This window comes from Arachis ipaensis, chromosome B6 (assembly GCF_059453495.1).
Source record: "Arachis ipaensis isolate K30076 ecotype BB chromosome B6, ASM5945349v1, whole genome shotgun sequence".
Taxonomy (NCBI): domain Eukaryota; kingdom Viridiplantae; phylum Streptophyta; class Magnoliopsida; order Fabales; family Fabaceae; genus Arachis; species Arachis ipaensis.
The window spans coordinates 104567744-104584938 of NC_142441.1; the positions used below are offsets into that span (position 1 = coordinate 104567744).

At 39.8% G+C, this 17195-nt stretch overlaps 1 non-coding gene across 1 annotated transcript; it reads right to left on the bottom strand.

The window, feature by feature from the left end:
- Nucleotides 1–15427: 15427 nt before the first annotated feature.
- On the bottom strand, nt 15428–15531 carry LOC148562146 (small nucleolar RNA R71). The gene has a single exon (XR_015886849.1). It is a non-coding gene; the product is annotated as a small nucleolar RNA R71 (small nucleolar RNA).
- Between the last annotated feature and the right edge of the window lie 1664 nt (nt 15532–17195).

Below are 17195 nucleotides of genomic sequence, written 5' to 3' on the forward strand. Positions count from 1 at the left end.
TCATATCTTAGTTATTTAGTTTAGTTTGCAATTCTAACTTATTAGTGGATTAATTAGTATAGTTTACCCTTTTTATCATAAGATAGTTAGTTTAAATTGAAAATATAAAAAGGAAGTAAGCTAGGAACTTGAACATAACAAATTTAAATCCATAAACCTTGTATATATAGCATTACATCATGTAGTTAAGTTAACAACACTTCATCAAGGAGAAACACTAGAACTTTAAAGCCATTCAATATAATTTTTACATTGAGAATAATGAGAATTTTTAACTAAACCTGCATGACATACATAAGTGATAAATGATTTTTGAGCTAGAGAACACATAGCCTGTGAGTTTTGAGCTTAATTATATGGTTACATTTAAACCATAATTTTTATTCCTGTGTGTTCCGCCCTTCTTTTATATTCTGGTATTCTTTACTTTGTTTTAATCTATATGTCCAATTATAGAATATAGAATATAGAATATAGATACATACCAAAAGAATGATTGAGGCCATTATTTGATTTTAGCTCACTTATTCCAAAAATAACCTACCTTTCACATCACCCTTGTTAGCCCCCTTGAGCCTTTAAACCCCTTTTATTCTATTTAGCCACATTACTAGCCTTAAGCAGAAAAACAAAATAAAATTCTAAGTTGAATCCTTAGTTAGCTTAAGATAGAAAATTACGAATAGTTTAAAATGTGGGAAACCTATTGGGAATATGGATGATAAAAACAAGAGGTAGAAAAATTGAAAAGGATAAAAATAACTCAAAATAAGAAATTTTGGGAAGCATGCTCATGAGAAATCAAAGTGATTAAATTACCATGTGTATTTAAAAAAAAAAGGTTATTTTTCAGTATTTAATAAAGGGGATACAAAAAGAATTCCCCAAATGCAAAATAAAAGCAATGCACATGGGATAAAAAAAAATTGAAACATGAGCATCTAACATTAAGTGGGAAAATATGGGAAAATAGGTAAAGAAGTTTTGTTTTACTAAGTATGTATGTTAGGTGAGATCTTAGTCTAATTAAGGATTCACTTATTAGCTCAATTAGCCTTATACATATATCCTTACCTTTACCTTGGCCCCATTACAACCTTAATTAAAGACCTCATGATTTTTGGTATGACTGTATTCTATAATTGTTGATTGGTTAGATGAAGAACAAAGTTATAGAAAGGAAGAATAAAAAGAGGAATAGAGTGATTAACCCAATAAACACTGAGTGACTAGAGAGTAAACACAAATCCAGTGAGGGTTCAATAGCTCATTAACATTTATCTCTGTTTGAATTATCTAATTGTCTTGCAAGTTCATAAAATACTTTTTCTCCCATCTCAACTGTAAAAGTGCTTATTGATTATCTAAGGCTTGGCTATATATATATATATATATATATATATATATATATATATATATATATATATATGACTCCTTGAGAATGTGAATTAATTTAACTACCTGTAAGCTTTATATATGAGTGAATAAATTAGAATTGCATGATGCATCATTCATTTAGGTAGTTGCATTTAGATTAGATTGCATTGCATGACATTCCATCACTTTAACCTTACTTATTACCTTGGAATTAGCATGAGGACATGCTATTGTTTAAGTGTGGGGAGGTTGATAAACCCATATTTTATGATGTATTTTGTGCTTAGTTTGAGTGATTTATTCAATCTTTCACCCACTTATTCATGTTAATTGCATGGTTTTACTTTCCCTTCTCTATTATGTGATTGATAAACCCATATTCATGAGTTCTTTTGTGCTTAATTTGAGTGATTTATACAATCCTTCACCTGCTTATTCACATTAATTGCATGGTTTTACTCCCCCTTCCTTATTATGTCATATTGTGAAAAAACATGTTTCCTAAGCTTTAAAAATTAATTATTTTAATTACCTTTATTTCCATTCGATGCCGTGATCAGTGTGTTGAGTAGTTTCAGATTTTCTAAGGCAGAATAACTTAAAGGATGGAAAAGGAAACATACTAAAATGGAAGGAGAAAGCAAAACGAAGCTTTAAGGAAACTGGTATCCACGCGATCGCATGGACGACGCAATCGCGTGCCAAGCACGAATCAGCAGCGACGCGGCCGCATGATTGACGCGACCGCGCGCCTTAAGCAGAACGCATATGACGCGGTCGCATGACTGACACGACCGCGTGGCAAGAAAAAGCTCCAAATGACGCGACCGCGTGACCCACGCGGACGCGTGACAGAGGCCACGCATCAGAATTTACAGAATACGCCCCCAGCGAATTCTGAAGCCCTTTTTGGCCCAGATCCAAGTACAGACAGCATAGACCAGAGGTTATAAAGTGTGGGAATGCACCCATTCAAAGGGAGCTCGCATATTTTACTTTTCAATGATTTAGATTTAGTTGAGAGGGAAATCTTCTCTCTCTCTTTTAGGATTTATGATTTCTTCTTGTTTTAAGAGTAACTCTGGATCCCAGGTTTAATGTTCTTTTATTTTAGTTTTACTTTTATTTATTTATTCCAACATTTGAATTGATTATTATAATTTGATTTAAGAATCCTTCCATGTTACAGACTGTTATTTGAATTAATGATAATCGAGGTATTTTCAGTTCATGATTGTTCTCTTCGATTTAAGTTACCATTGCTTCCCATCTAAGGATATTTTTATTGTTCCAGCAATTTTATTTTTTCCCCTTTTGGTTCTGGTTAAGAATTTAGTAACTCAACAGTTATTAAACTCAACATAATTGATAATCGTTATCTTGCTAATTGAGCTGAACTTGAGTAATCCCAACCTTTTCTTAGGAAATAAATAGGATTCAAAGGTCAATTTAATTAGTCCCTTGACTTTCCCTTGTCTTAGTACAGGTTGATCAAGGGGAGTTTAGATTCAACTTTCATTATAGTTGAGAGAGATAACTACGTTGGACCTCTAACTTCTCTCGCCTTGCGAAAAGTCTGCTTTATAGTATTTATTTATTTTAATTGCTATTTACTTTACTTGTTATTCAAATTACTTGCTTTTTATCTTCTAAACCCCGATTACAACCTTTATAGCCAATAGTAAGAACATACTTCCTCGTAGTTCCTTGAGAAGACGACCCGAGGTTTGAATACTCGGTTAACAATTTCTAAAGGGGTTTGTTACTTGTGACACCCAAAATTTTTGTACGAAGGGACTTTTGAAGGTTTAGAAACTATACTTGCAACGAGGATTTATCCGCAAATTTCTAGACCACGCAAAAGTTCTCTCGTCAAAAATGGCGCCGTTGCCGGGGAACTGCTAACGTGTGCCTTATTATTGGTTATTGTAAATATTTTTCTTTTGCTTGTTTATTTATTTTTGTTTTTCCTTTTTATCTTTATTTGCTGCTATGAACTCTCACCCCTCTCGCTTTGAGTTTGGTTCTAATGTTGTTAAGGGAAATAGAAGTTACAGCAGGAATGTGCATCAAGGTCAGACCAATCAAGGATGGATGGAACCAAGAGGATCTAATCAACCCTTTTGGCAGCAACACCCTCCGAGATATCCTGGACAAAGACCATTCCACAATGCATACCCAGCTGAAAGACATGGTGGATAACCTTGTAACTACCAACAAGTCCCACCCCGTACATATAAACCACCCTTTCAACATAACCTTGAACCACCACACTCACAAGCTTCTCTTCACCATTCGCCACCATATGATCCATCCTTACCCCAATACCAATCCAATCGCTCCCAATCACCACCACTTTCCTTTGTAGCATGTCCAAGTCCAGCAACCCAAGAAACAGAGGATCACCTAAGAGAAACAGTAATTAAATTTCAAACAACCATTAAACAACTGGAGCAAGCGATGATTCAATGGGCTTCTAGGTGCTCAAATATACAAGGATCAACCACAGCTCCATGTGGACAGCCCAATGAAGAGCAGAGCATGAAGGAAGTGCCAGAAACTCCAGTGGACAAGACAGAGCATGAATTTATACTGGAACAATTAGAAGAAGTAGTCTTTGTTCAAGAAGAAGAGTTGGTTGAAGATCTAGGAGATGCTGAACCTCAATGGGAATCCAGAATTGAGGAAAACTCCGTCCAGGATACTACAGTTGATGCTAAGGAGGATATTTCTCCAAGGCAAGTCGTTTATGAGGAATCAGACGGAATAATCCAAGAAGCAAATTCCCTTGATGATGATAGTCACAAGTCTAGCTCTCTTGGTGATGAACTTGCATCCTCAAGTGAATTCTCTGAGATCGAAGAATCTTCCCCAAGTGAATACGAAGATGGTGCAGAGGTAGATTTCTCTCAACCTCCAATCTATGACTCAAGTGATGAGGAAGACATAAAAGACTTTGACCAGGACACAGATACAATTGATGATCTTTGCAAAGAAGTGGAGGAATTCACAAAAGAGCCCAAGGAAACGGAACTTACAGAACCACCAAAAACACCTATCCCAAGGCCATTACCACCTAATACAAGCTTCAAGTGGGTACAATCCTTAACTTATAACTTTACTTATTCACTTGAATATGGTTTGCTTGAAACAGATGGCCAGCTTAGAGCTCTCTGCGGCTTTAAGAGTAAGAGGGAAATGGCTCGTACCCAGAGCTGGTGCACAAGGTTCAATAGGGTTCCACGCTTCACCTCGAAGTACACGGATTGGTATCATGCTCAATCACATGGATCACAGAAAACGTTTGGTCACCAAGGTGAGATTCTACTTTTTAACCCGCCCGAATGGAGACATGTAGATCAAGACGGAGGCGGATTTAAAAGCAAGCCTTGGAATCCTGGAGTTTATTCTGACATTTGTCATCCTAGGAGCCTAACAATATATTTAAAGTTGTTCGGAAGCTTTGCGTGCTTAGTTCGGGACCCCGGAGGCTATTGGCATTCCAAGCACTGGTGGAGATTTTTGGACGAATTTAAACATAAGCCACCATAACAGGATGCCCCTCCAATGTCCAACTTAAGGACTTTAACTAAAAGTGCTAGGTGGGAGACAACCCACCATGGTATGGTCGCTTCTTTTTCAATTTATTTCTTGTTAATTGCTTTCATTTTTTTCCTTTTTCATTTTAATTTATTAAACCTGGAATCATGCATAGCATTCATGTTAATCATTGCATTCTGTATTTTTCATGCATATATATATATAAAGGGTGCACGACGCGACCGCATGCCCTATGCGATCGCGTCATATCGCGGAAAACACCACCCGCGCGACCGCGTGACCCACGCGGCCGCGTGATATATATATCGGCGTAAGGATCCAATGAACAGAAAGTTAGGCTGGAATCGTGCGGCCCTTGTGCGTTTCGCACAAATTGGCCCACGCGATCGCATGCCCCATGCGATCGCGTCACTTGCACAATACCAATCCCACGCGACCGCGTGAGCGACGCGATCGCGTCGCATGGTTTGCACATCACCCCAAAAGGAGACAGAGAGTTGTGCTAAAATGGCGCTGGAGTCGTGCGTTTAGCACAAATTCCAGCGACGCGATCGCACGACCCACGCGATCGTGTCACCCTTCTTTTCCCCCTCCCATGCGATCGCGCACCCCACGCGACCGCGTCACTCCCATTTTCGCCCAACCACGCGACCGCGTGCCCCACGCGGCCGTGTGGATTCGAAAATATAACCCCCCAGCCCGTGAACCCTATCAGTCGCGAGCCCCCCCACCCCCACCCCCAACCCTCTTCTCCCTCTCTGCTCCCTCTCCCTCCAACCACCACCCAGCACCACCCAACCGCCACCGCCGGCCACCCAGACGCCGTCGCCACCCCAGACGCCGCCGCCGCAACCCCCACCCCTCCCTTCTTCCTCTCTCCTCCCCTCTCCACCACTGCCTCCGCGACCACCGCCCCCCACCGCCGGCCACCCAGCCGCGCCCCCCTCCCTCTCTCTCCGCCACCCACCCGCACCTCCCCTTCTTCTATCACTAACCCAAAACCCTCGCCGCCACTGCCCCCATCAGCTGCCACCGCGCCGGATGCCGCCGCAGCCACCTTCTTCCCCGTTCCACCCCTTCCGCCTACCAGGTTCCGCAAAACGCAACCCACTTTTATCCGTTCGTCATTTTTTTTTCTGTACTTTTTTCCGTTTCTGTTCATCATTAGGATAGATAGATATGCATGCTGTAGTGGATTTTTAGGTTGTTAGGTAGCTTAGGCTCTGGTTAGTGGATCTAGGTCCTTTTATTTGCACTGCTCCTGTTTATGTTTTATCATAACTGCAATTTTGCTGTTCCTGTGACCTCGTTCATATGTTGTGATTTCTTGCAATTGCTGCTTGTTACTCCAAACTTTCCTGTTTCTATTCATTGTGGTAACTGCAGCTAGTTTTTAAATTCATATGAACTGCTATGATTGCTGTTTATTTTCTGGGATAATCCAATTTTAGCCAGAATGCTGCCCAAATTTTTTTTAAAAAAATTTTTTTTTTTCATTCATGTTTTGGTTTGGCATTTCTGAACTCTGTTTTACTCTGCTTTACCCAAACCATTTCATGAATGCTATGGCAGACTTTCTTATCCTCTTTGATTTCCTGGTTGATAAACTGCATTTGTGATTCACTGATTCCAATTTTTGCTTTCTTTATTTCTATTCGAATCAGCATCACCCTGTTTTCCTTGTTCGATTATGAGTACTTCTATTCTTACCTGTGAATCCTTGTTATATGTAATTTTTCTATGTCACTTACTTTAACCCGCACTTTACTAACTCCCTAATTTTATTTACTAACTTCTTTTTCAAATTCTAACCATACTAACACTTTTAATCTCTTTTCTGATTATTTTCACTTTCCTCTAACTTTCTAAACATGGCATATTGATTATTTTTCCATTTAACATAAATTCAATCACATTTCATTTACTCATCTTCCTTATTCTATTTCTCCTTTGCCGCTTTGAGTTTCCTTTGTTTAATTGCCTATTTTCTTTTCTATTTTATCCATATCCTGATTTTCTGTTTTTCAAGATGTCTGCCTCACAGAGGAAAGGAAAAGGCAAGGCTACTGGTAAGCGCAAGAGAGGAGATTCCTCCCAGTCCATCATTGCTCTAATGCATGATTCTTCATGGCGGGAGAAGAACTTCACACAGCAGGAAAAAGCTGACCAGCTGCTCCCTGCGACTGATCCTATAAAATTTGCAAACCGGTACTGTGAGTTGAGGTACCTGGCTTTTGCAAACTTCAGAAATCTATACCTGGAACGAACTCTGAAGATTCCAGAAGCCCTCCAGCAATACACCACTGAGCAAATTAAGTAGAGGGGCTGGTTCTTTCTGGAGAGAACACTGACAGAGGTCAATTCATCTTGGGTACGGGAATTCTACTACAACTACTATCTCACTACCCTCGATGCAGTGAACCTGAGAGGGAAACAAATTCTGGTCACTGAAGAGGCCTTAGAGGACATTTTCCGGCTCCCAGCCAAGTCCGATCAGCCTGATGGTTATTCAAAGGCTGAAGAGGACATGCGCCAGATGAAGTTTGATTGGGATGCCGTAAAGGCACGGATAGCTCTCGACCCGAAAATTCCTTGGGAGATGGGTCAGGACACTACCATGCCTAGAGGGATCAAGAGAGCATACTTAAACGATGAGGCTCAGTTATGGCATCAGATCTTGAGTAATTATGTGATGCCGAGTACTCACGAGACGGAGATCCCGACTACTATGATCACCCTCCTTTGGTGTGTACTGGAGGGTAAGGACCTTTATCTACCACGTTTCATTCGGCACTATATGGCCAGGGTCCACGTCCGAGGCACCCTCCCCTTTCCATATCTAGTTACACAGCTTGGCCGTCGAGCTGACGTGCCATGGGAGGATGCCGATGAGAGACCACCAGCGGCGGATTGCAGGAAGATCATTCCGCACAGCCGGAACTTCTTAGCCCTGGGCCACAGACCAGCACCATTCACTGCTACTGATGAGTCAGCCCCACAGTCTGTTGGACCCTCTTCCTCCACTGCTGCACCACCTACCCCTGCTACCACCACTGCACCTCCACCTGCCACAGATCCCGTCTATCATCTGGTGCACCGCTTGTTCCGATGACTTGACCAGATGGAGCGTCGCAACAAGCGGTGCTATGAGCACCTAAAGCTGATGATACGATCCGGTGACATCTTCTCCGAGCCCGACACACCATTCGAGGCATCTGAGGAGGAGGCGGATGCCCCCGAGGCAGAGACCCATCCCCAGGAGGCAGCACCTGCCGTACCACAAGCAGCGGTCCCACATCAGATTGAGGCTGTGGATCTTGAGATCCCGATCCAGTCAGTACCTCCTCCACAGCAGCCAGACCCTCAGCCCACCACCACCACCACCACTGAGACTCCAGCTACCATCCCTCCCAGTGATGACACTCCTTCACACCCGACTTGATTGAGCATCGGGGACGATGCTTCCTTTTAAGTGTGGGGAGGTCGCCATCTCTGGCGTTTATTTTGGTGAACCACTACATACTTTTTCTTTTATTTTGGATATTTTTCTGTATTTTTCTCTTTTTCTTTTACTGTTATTTTCTGAGTACTTGTACATTGCTTTTATGTATTTTTACTCTATTTCTGCATTTTGCATCTTTAGTTCATATTTTTAGTTATTTAGTTTAGTTTGCAATTCTGATTTATTAGTAGATTAATTAGTATAGTTTATCCTTTTTAGCATAAGATAGTATAGTTTAAATTGAAAAATATAAAAAGGAAGTAAGCTAGGAAATTGAACATATCAGATTTAAATCCACAAAACTTGTATATAGCATTACATGATGTAGTTAAGCTGACAACATTTCATCAAGGAGGAACATTAAAACTTTAAAAGCCACCCTAAATAATTTTTTTATGAGAATAATGGGAATTTTTAACTAAACCTGCATACAATATATAAATGATATATGATGCTTGAGTTAGAGAACACACAGCTTGTGAGTCTCGAGCTTAAATTGTATGGTTGCATTCAAACCATAATTTCATTTCTGTGTGTTACATTTCTTTTTATTCTGATGTTCTTTCCTTTGCTTTAATCTATATGTCCAATTATAGAATATAGAATAGATACATACCAAGAGAATGATTGAGGCCATCATTTGATTTTAGCTCACTCACCCCAAATTAGCCTACCTTTTACATCACCCTTGTTAGCCCCCTTGAGCCTTTTAAAACCCCTTTATTCTATTTAGCCAAATTACTAGTCTTAAGCAGAAAAACAAAAGAAAATCCCAAGTGAATCCTTGGTTAGCTTAAGATAGAAAATCATGAATAGAGTTAAATGTGGGAAACTTTTTGCGAACATGGATGATAGAAACAAAAGGTAGAAAAAGTTAAAAGGAATAAAATAAAATTTGGGAAGCATGCTCATGAGAAAATCTAAGTGATTCAATTACCATGTGCATTAAAAAAAAAAAAGAGAGAGAGAAAGTTATTTTTTTTCAGCATTTGAATAAAAGGGGATACAAAAGAAATTTCCCAATGCAAAATAAAAATAATGCACATGGGATAAAAATAAAGAGTGAAACATGAGCATGTAACAATAAGTGGGATAATATGGGAAAATAGGTAAAGAAATTTTTGTTTTACTAAATATGTATGTTAGGTGAGATCCTAGTCTGATTAAGGATTCACTTATTAGCTCACTTGACCCTATACATAAAATCCTTACCCTTACCTTGACCCCATTACAACCTCAATTAAAGACCTCATGACTTTTTGGTATGACTATATTCTATAATTGTTGATTGGTTAGATGAAGAACAAAGCTATAGAAAGTAAGAATAAAAAGAAAAATAGAGTGAATAAACCCAATAAACACTGAGTTACTAGAGAGTAAACACAAAAATCCAGTGAGGGTTCAATAACTCATCAACATATATCTGTGCTTAAATTTACTAATTGTTTTGCAAGTTTGTACAATGTTTTCTTTCCCATCTCATTTGCTAAAATGATTTATTATTTAAGGGTTGGCTATATATATACATGACTCCTTGAGAATGTGAATTAACTTAGCTACATGTAAGCTTTGTATATGAGTGAATAAATTAGAGTTGCATGATGCATAATTCATTTAGGTAGTTGCATTTAAATTAGGTTGCATTGCATGACATTCCATCACTTTAACCTTAATTATTTACCTTGGATTTAGCATGAGGACATGCTAGTGTTTAAGTGTGGGGAGGTTGATAAACCCATATTTCATGAGTTCTTTTGTGCTTAATTGGAGTGATTTATACAATCCTTCACCTGCTTATTCACATTAATTGCATGGTTTTACTCTCCCTTCCTTATTATGTCATATTGTGAAAAAACATGTTTCCTAAGCTTTAAAAATTAATTATTTTAATTACCTTTATTTCCATTCGATGCCGTGATCAGTGTGTTGAGTAGTTTCATATTTTCTAAGGCAGAATAACTTAAAGGATGGAAAAGGAAATATACTAAAATAGAAGGAGAAAGCAAAACGGAGCTTTAAGGAAACTGGTATCCACGCGATCGCATGGACGACGCAATCGCGTGCCAAGCACGAATCAGCAGCGACGCGGCCGCATGACTGACGCGACCGTGCACCTTAAGCAGAACGCATATGACGCGGTCGCATGACTGACGCAACCGCGTGGCAAGGAAAAGCTCCAAATGACGTGACCGCGTGACCCACGCGGACGCGTGACAGAGGCCACGCATCAGAATTTACAGAATACACCCCCAGCGAATTCTGAAGCCCTTTTTGGCCCAGATCCAAGTACAGACAGCATAGACCAGAGGTTATAAAGTGTGGGAATGCACCCATTCAAAGGGAGCTCGCATATTTTACTTTTTAATGATTTAAATTTAGTTGAGAGGGAGATCTTCTCTCTCTCTTTTAGGATTTAGGATTTCTTCTTGTTTTAAGAGTAACCCTGGATCCCAGGTTTAATGTTCTTTTATTTTAGTTTTACTTTTATTTATTTATTCCAACATTTGATTTGATTATTATAATTTGATTTAAGAATCCTTCCATGTTACAGACTGTTATTTGAATTAATGATAATCGAGGTATTTTCAGTTCATGATTGTTCTCTTCGATTTAAGTTACCATTGCTTCCCATCTAAGGATATTTTTATTATTCCAGCAATTTTATTTTTTCCCCTTTTGGTTCTGGTTAAGAATTTAGTAACTCAACATTTATTAAACTCAACATAATTGATAATCGTTATCTTGCTAATTGAGCTGAACTTGAGTAATCCCAACCTTTTCTTAGGAAATAAATAGGATTCAAAGGTCAATTTAATTAGTCCCTTGACTTTCTCTTGTCCTAGTACAGGTTGATCAAGTGGAGTTTAGATTCAACTTTCATTATAGTTGAGAGAGATAACTACGTTGGACCTCCAACTTCTCTCACCTTGCTAAAAGTCTGCTTTATAGTATTTATTTATTTTAATTGCCATTTACTTTACTTGTTATTCAAATTACTTGCTTCTCATCTTCTAAACCCCTATTACAGCCTTTATAGCCAATAGTAAGAACATACTTCCTCGCAGTTCCTTGAGAAGACGACCCGAGGTTTGAATACTCGGTTAACAATTTCTAAAGGGGTTTGTTACTTGTGACACCCAAAACGTTTGTACGAAGGGACTTTTGAAGGTTTAGAAACTATACTTGCAACGAGGATTTATCCGCAAATTTCTAGACCACGCAAAAGTTCTCTTGTCAGTGATGTATGTGAAAAACATGTTTCCTATGCTTTAAAATTAATTATTTTAATTACCTTTATTTCCATTCGATGTCGTGATTAGTGTGTTGAGTAGTTTCAGATCTTCTAAGGCAGGAATGACTCAAAGAATGGAAAGGAAACATACAAAAATGGAAGGAAAGCGCAAAATGGAGTCCTTGAAGAAACTGGTATCCACGCGATCGCATGGACGACGTGATCGCGTGCCAAGCGCGAATCAGCAGCGACGCGGCCGCATGACTGACGCGACCGCGCGCCTTAAGCAGAACACATATGATGCGGCCGTATGACTGACGCAACCGCGTGGCAAGGAAAAGCTCCTAATGACGCGACCGCGTGACCCACGCGGACGCGTGACAGAGACTGCGCACCAGAAATTGCAGAAAACGCTCATAGCGAATTCTGAAGCCCTTTTTGGCCCAAATCTAAGTCCAGAAGGCATAGACCAGAGGTTATGAAGTGAAGGAATGCATCCATTCAAGTAGAGCTCGCCAATTTCCACTTCTCATGTTTTAGATCTAGTTTTGAGAGAGGTTCTTGATGCCAAGGCATCATAGGCTAGTTTCACTAGCATTTTTCTGTTAGTTTTAGTTGTTTTATGAATTTTCTTGAGCTTAAAGTAACCAAAAATGGTTAAATGAAGAACAAAGCAATGAACCATCCAAACAACATGATTTTGATGCATATTCCATGAGTTTTAGTTATAATACTTAAATGCTATGAATGGAAGATTTCTCATGAAATTTTGCAAGACTTTGATGCAATTGTTTGGATGATTTCAGGGAAGAACAGGCTAAGCAAGGAAGCAACAAAATCAATAAAGGAAGCTTGAATATCACATGTGGAGTTTAAGTTCCAGTTTAAGCCTAAACTGGAGCTTAAACGCCAAAAATCATGAAGGATAAGAAATGCTGGGATTGAAGTTTAACCTCCAGTTTGACCTCAAACTGGAGGTTAAACGCCAGAATGAAAAGCCTCACTTAAGGAGCATTCCACGTTTAACCTCCAGTTTGACCTCAAACTGGAGGTTAAACGCCAGAATGAGTATGCCACCCAGGGAGGAGTTCCACGTTTAACCTCCAGTTTGACCTCAAACTGGAGGTTAAACGCCAGAACCAGGAAGAGTACCAGGGAGCCATTCCACGTTTAAGCTCCAGTTTGACCTCAAACTGGAGCTTAAACGTGTTCGACAGCTTTTCTACTCCAGGGTTGCTCTCTCCATTTCCACGTTTAACCTCCAGTTTGACCTCAAACTGGAGGTTAAACGTGTTCGACCTCCAGTATGCCTCCACCCTTTTCCACGTTTAACCTCCAGTTTGACCTCAAACTGGAGGTTAAACGTGTTCGACCTCCAGGGCTGCCCTTCCTATCTCCACGTTTAAGATTCAGTTTAACCTTAAACTGAAGCTTAAACGTGTTCGACTACATGACTCTCCAGGGCTACCTTCTTCCATTTCCACGTTTAAGCTTCAGTTTAACCTTAAACTGAAGCTTAAACGTGCTTCTACAAAAGGCCTCACTGGAAGTGTCTGGCGTTTAAGCTGCAGTTTAAGCTTAAACTACAACTTAAACGCCACTCTTGGAAAAGGTTTCTGGGCCAAAAATATTGTGATTTAAGTTAGTCTTTGAGCACAAAGATTAACTTAAACTTACTTTGGTATGAAACCCAATTGAATATCATGGTTTATGGGATTGGGCCTGAAGGATTGATGAGTTTGAAATCTCAATTTATTGAGTCATGTGTCATTATTTGATTATCACTAAGTTGGCTCAATAAATGTTACAGGATTTGGATCAACAACCTCATCAAGATTATGGATCATAAACCCAAGGCAAAAGGAAAGCAAGGAGAGGCCTCAAAGCCCAAGAAGCACAACTGAAGCTCAATATAGAAAGTGTATAAATAGGATAGAAGTTAAGTTAGAGGGAACTTTTACTTTCACTTTTAGCTAGTTTTCCCTTTCTTTGTAATTGAATTCAGAGCTATGATTCACTAAACCCCCTTTCATTGGGTTAGGGAGCTCTATTGTAATTCAATGAATCAATAATAGTTTATCTTCTTCTTCAATCTTTTCTCTTGAATTTTGTTAGAAAGCTTCTCGATCTAATTCCATTGAGTAGTTGTCTTGGGAAAGAAACTACCCATACTTGGAATCCTTCGGAGCCTTGGGAAAGGAATGGAGGATTCATGCTAGAGAAGCTTTCTCACAGTGAATTGGATTGGGGTTTGGATGGATATTGTGACATGTAATCCTACCAAATTGTGGTTCATGAAACTGTGTGGTATAATCAGTGATCGAGCATCATCTCTTCTTATGAACATTTAAACCAAGGGATTGGGAATTTGTTTGTTTTTAGAGAGAATTGGTGAGCCAAGGGATTGGGATCCAATCATATAAGATTGCCAAGCAAAATTCAATGAATGCATTGGTTGAGGAAGAGATATACATGTTTTGATTCGGAGATTTCAATATCTCCTAAACCCAATGAATTCCCCATTTCTGATTTCCACTTTCTCTTTACATTCTGCAACTCCATTCTTGCAATCACCCCCATTCCCTTTTAATTTCAGCAATTTACATTCTGCTCTTTAATTCATGCAATTTAAGATTCCGCCATTTAATTTTCTTGTCATTTACTTTTCCCGCCAATTTTACATTCCGCAATTCTCATCTCAAATCTTGATTCCGCTCAACTAGAACACACTTCTAATCCGAATTGCTCACTCAACCAATCCTTGTGGGATTCGACCTCACTCTATTGTGAGTTTTTACTTGACGACGATAACCGGTGCACTTGCCGGAAGGAATTTTGTCGATCGTGCAATTTCCTAAATCGTAGCATAACTAGTTTATGTGCATCAAGTTTATGGCGCCGTTGCCGGGGATTGGTTTTCGATTGACAATTCTCAAATTGGAAGCTAACTAGATTGAGCAATTTTCTCTTGCTTTGTTAATTCTGTCCAAGATACTTGTTGAATTTTAATTTCTGCACTTGGTTACATGCTTTCCTTCTTTATGCCTTTAAATTCATGCAACTAACTCACTGACTCACTAACTGTTTGAATTAATTCCTCAATTGAGCTAACCATACTCTTCCATTAACCAAGAGTATTTCACTTGTTTGTGTTTGAGCTGTGTTCTTGTATGACAGGTAGGAGAGGAGAGACATCAACTCCTCCATATACCGAACCAGAGAGGACCCTTCATAGACTTAGAAGGGAAGCAAGAGGGAAGAGAGTAGTGGGAGAAGAGGAATCTGAAGGAGAATCTGAGGACAATTTTGAGGAAGCTTTAGATCTCAACATGGATAGAGAAGTCCACAACCATGAGAGAGCTGATGGAAACGATGCCATCCCAGAGAGGAGGGTTCTTAGTTCATACATAAACCCAACCTCTGGGAATTGTGGTAGTAGCATCCAGAAACCACCCATTCAGGCCAACAATTTTGAGCTCAAGCCACAGCTAATATCACTTGTGGAAAATCATTGTTCCTTTGGAGGAAGTGCTAATGAAGACCCAAACCAACATCTCACAAAATTCCTGAGAATTTGTGACACTGTGAAGTCCAATGGAGTCCAGGACGATGCCTATAAACTGCTTTTGTTCCCATTTTCACTTAGGGACAAAGCAGCTAAGTGGCTGGAATCATTCCCAAGGGGGAGTCTAACAACATGGGATGAGGTGGAAAGCAAGTTTCTGGCACGTTTCTACCCTCCACAAAAGGTCAATAGGCTTCGATCTGAGGTTCAGACTTTTAGACAACAAGACGGTGAAACTCTCTACGAGGCATGGGAGAGATTCAAGGACTTGACAAGGAAATGCCCACTAAACATGTTCCATGATTGGGTGCAACTGCACATCTTCTATGATGGGCTCTCTTATGAATCAAGGAAGGCTGTAGACCATTCATCAGGAGGTTCATTGAACAGGAAAAAGACTGTGGAAGAAGCCATTGAAGTGATCGAGACAGTGGCTGAGAATGAGTACTACTATGCATCAGAAAGGCACAACACTAAGGGAGTCATGGAGCTGAACCATGTTGATACAATTCTAGCCCAAAACAAGGTATTTGCCAAGCAACTAGCAGAGCTTACCAGGCAAATAGAAACAAAGCAAGTGGCTGCAATACACACACAAGATCAAGAGGAAGTAGGCATTGAAGGAGGTGATTGGGATGAGGCTAACTATGTGGGAAACCAACAAAGGCAATCATATGATCCACATTCCAACACTTACAACCCAGGCTGGAGAAACCACCCAAACTTTGGGTGGGGAAACCAACAAACCCAACCACAAAACCACAAACCTTACAACCACAATCAACATAACAATTCCACATACCAAAACTCCAACCAAAGATCATACCAAGCCACACAAAACACTTACCCCCAACCATCATATCATGGCCAAAATAATCAACATACCCAACCTAATCCGAACCAACAATTTCAAGATCAATTAAACCGGATAGAAGGAATGCTTGCAACCATGAGCCAAGACATAATTGAATTGAAAGCTTTTAAGGAAGAAGTAAATTCTAACTTGCAAAACCAAGGAGCTGCCATCCAGAAGCTAGAAAATCAAATTTTGTATTTGACTAAGCAAGCCCCTGGGACAAGCGGTTCTCATGCTGCCAAGGCTATAGCAAGGGAAGAATGTAAGGCCATAACCCTCAGAAGTGGAAAGAATCTAAAGGAGATCTCAAGAGAAACCACAGAGGATGAAGCAAAGGAAAATGTGAAAGACAAAGAACAAGGACAATCTTTTACACCGTTTGCAACAAAAGAAAAAGAAAAAGAGGTCCTGAAGCCTTACACACCAAAAGCACCTTATCCTCAACGTTTGATGAAAAGTGAAAAGGATGGCCAATTCTCCAGGTTCTTGGAGATTTTCAAGAAGCTTCAAATCAACATTCCCTTTGCTGAGGCAATAGAGCAAATGCCACTCTATGCAAAATTCTTAAAAGAATTAATGACCAAGAAGAGAAGCTGGAGAAATGAGGAAACTGTGTTGTTAACTGAAGAATGCAGTGCCATCATTCAGCACAAATTGCCTCAGAAATTGAAGGACCCAGGCAGTTTTCAAATCCCCTGCATCATAGGAGAAGTCATGGTGGAGAAGGCCTTGTGTGACTTAGGGGCCAGCATCAATTTGATGTCGCTAACAATGATGAGAAGAATGAAGATTGAGGAAGCCAAACCAACAAGAATGGCCCTCCAATTGGCAGATCGAACTTTTAAATTCCCTCATGGGATAGTTGAGGATTTGTTGGTGAAAGTGGGAGAATTTATATTTCCTGCTGATTTTGTGGTGTTAGATATGGAGGAAGAAGCCAAAGCTTCAATAATTCTGGGAAGACCCTTCCTAGCTACTGCTGGAGCCATCATAGATGTACAAAAGGGTGAACTCACTCTTAGACTACATGATGAGAAATTGGTGTTTAATGTATTCAAGGCAATGAGCTATCCATCAGAATCACTAAGGGAATGCATGAGGG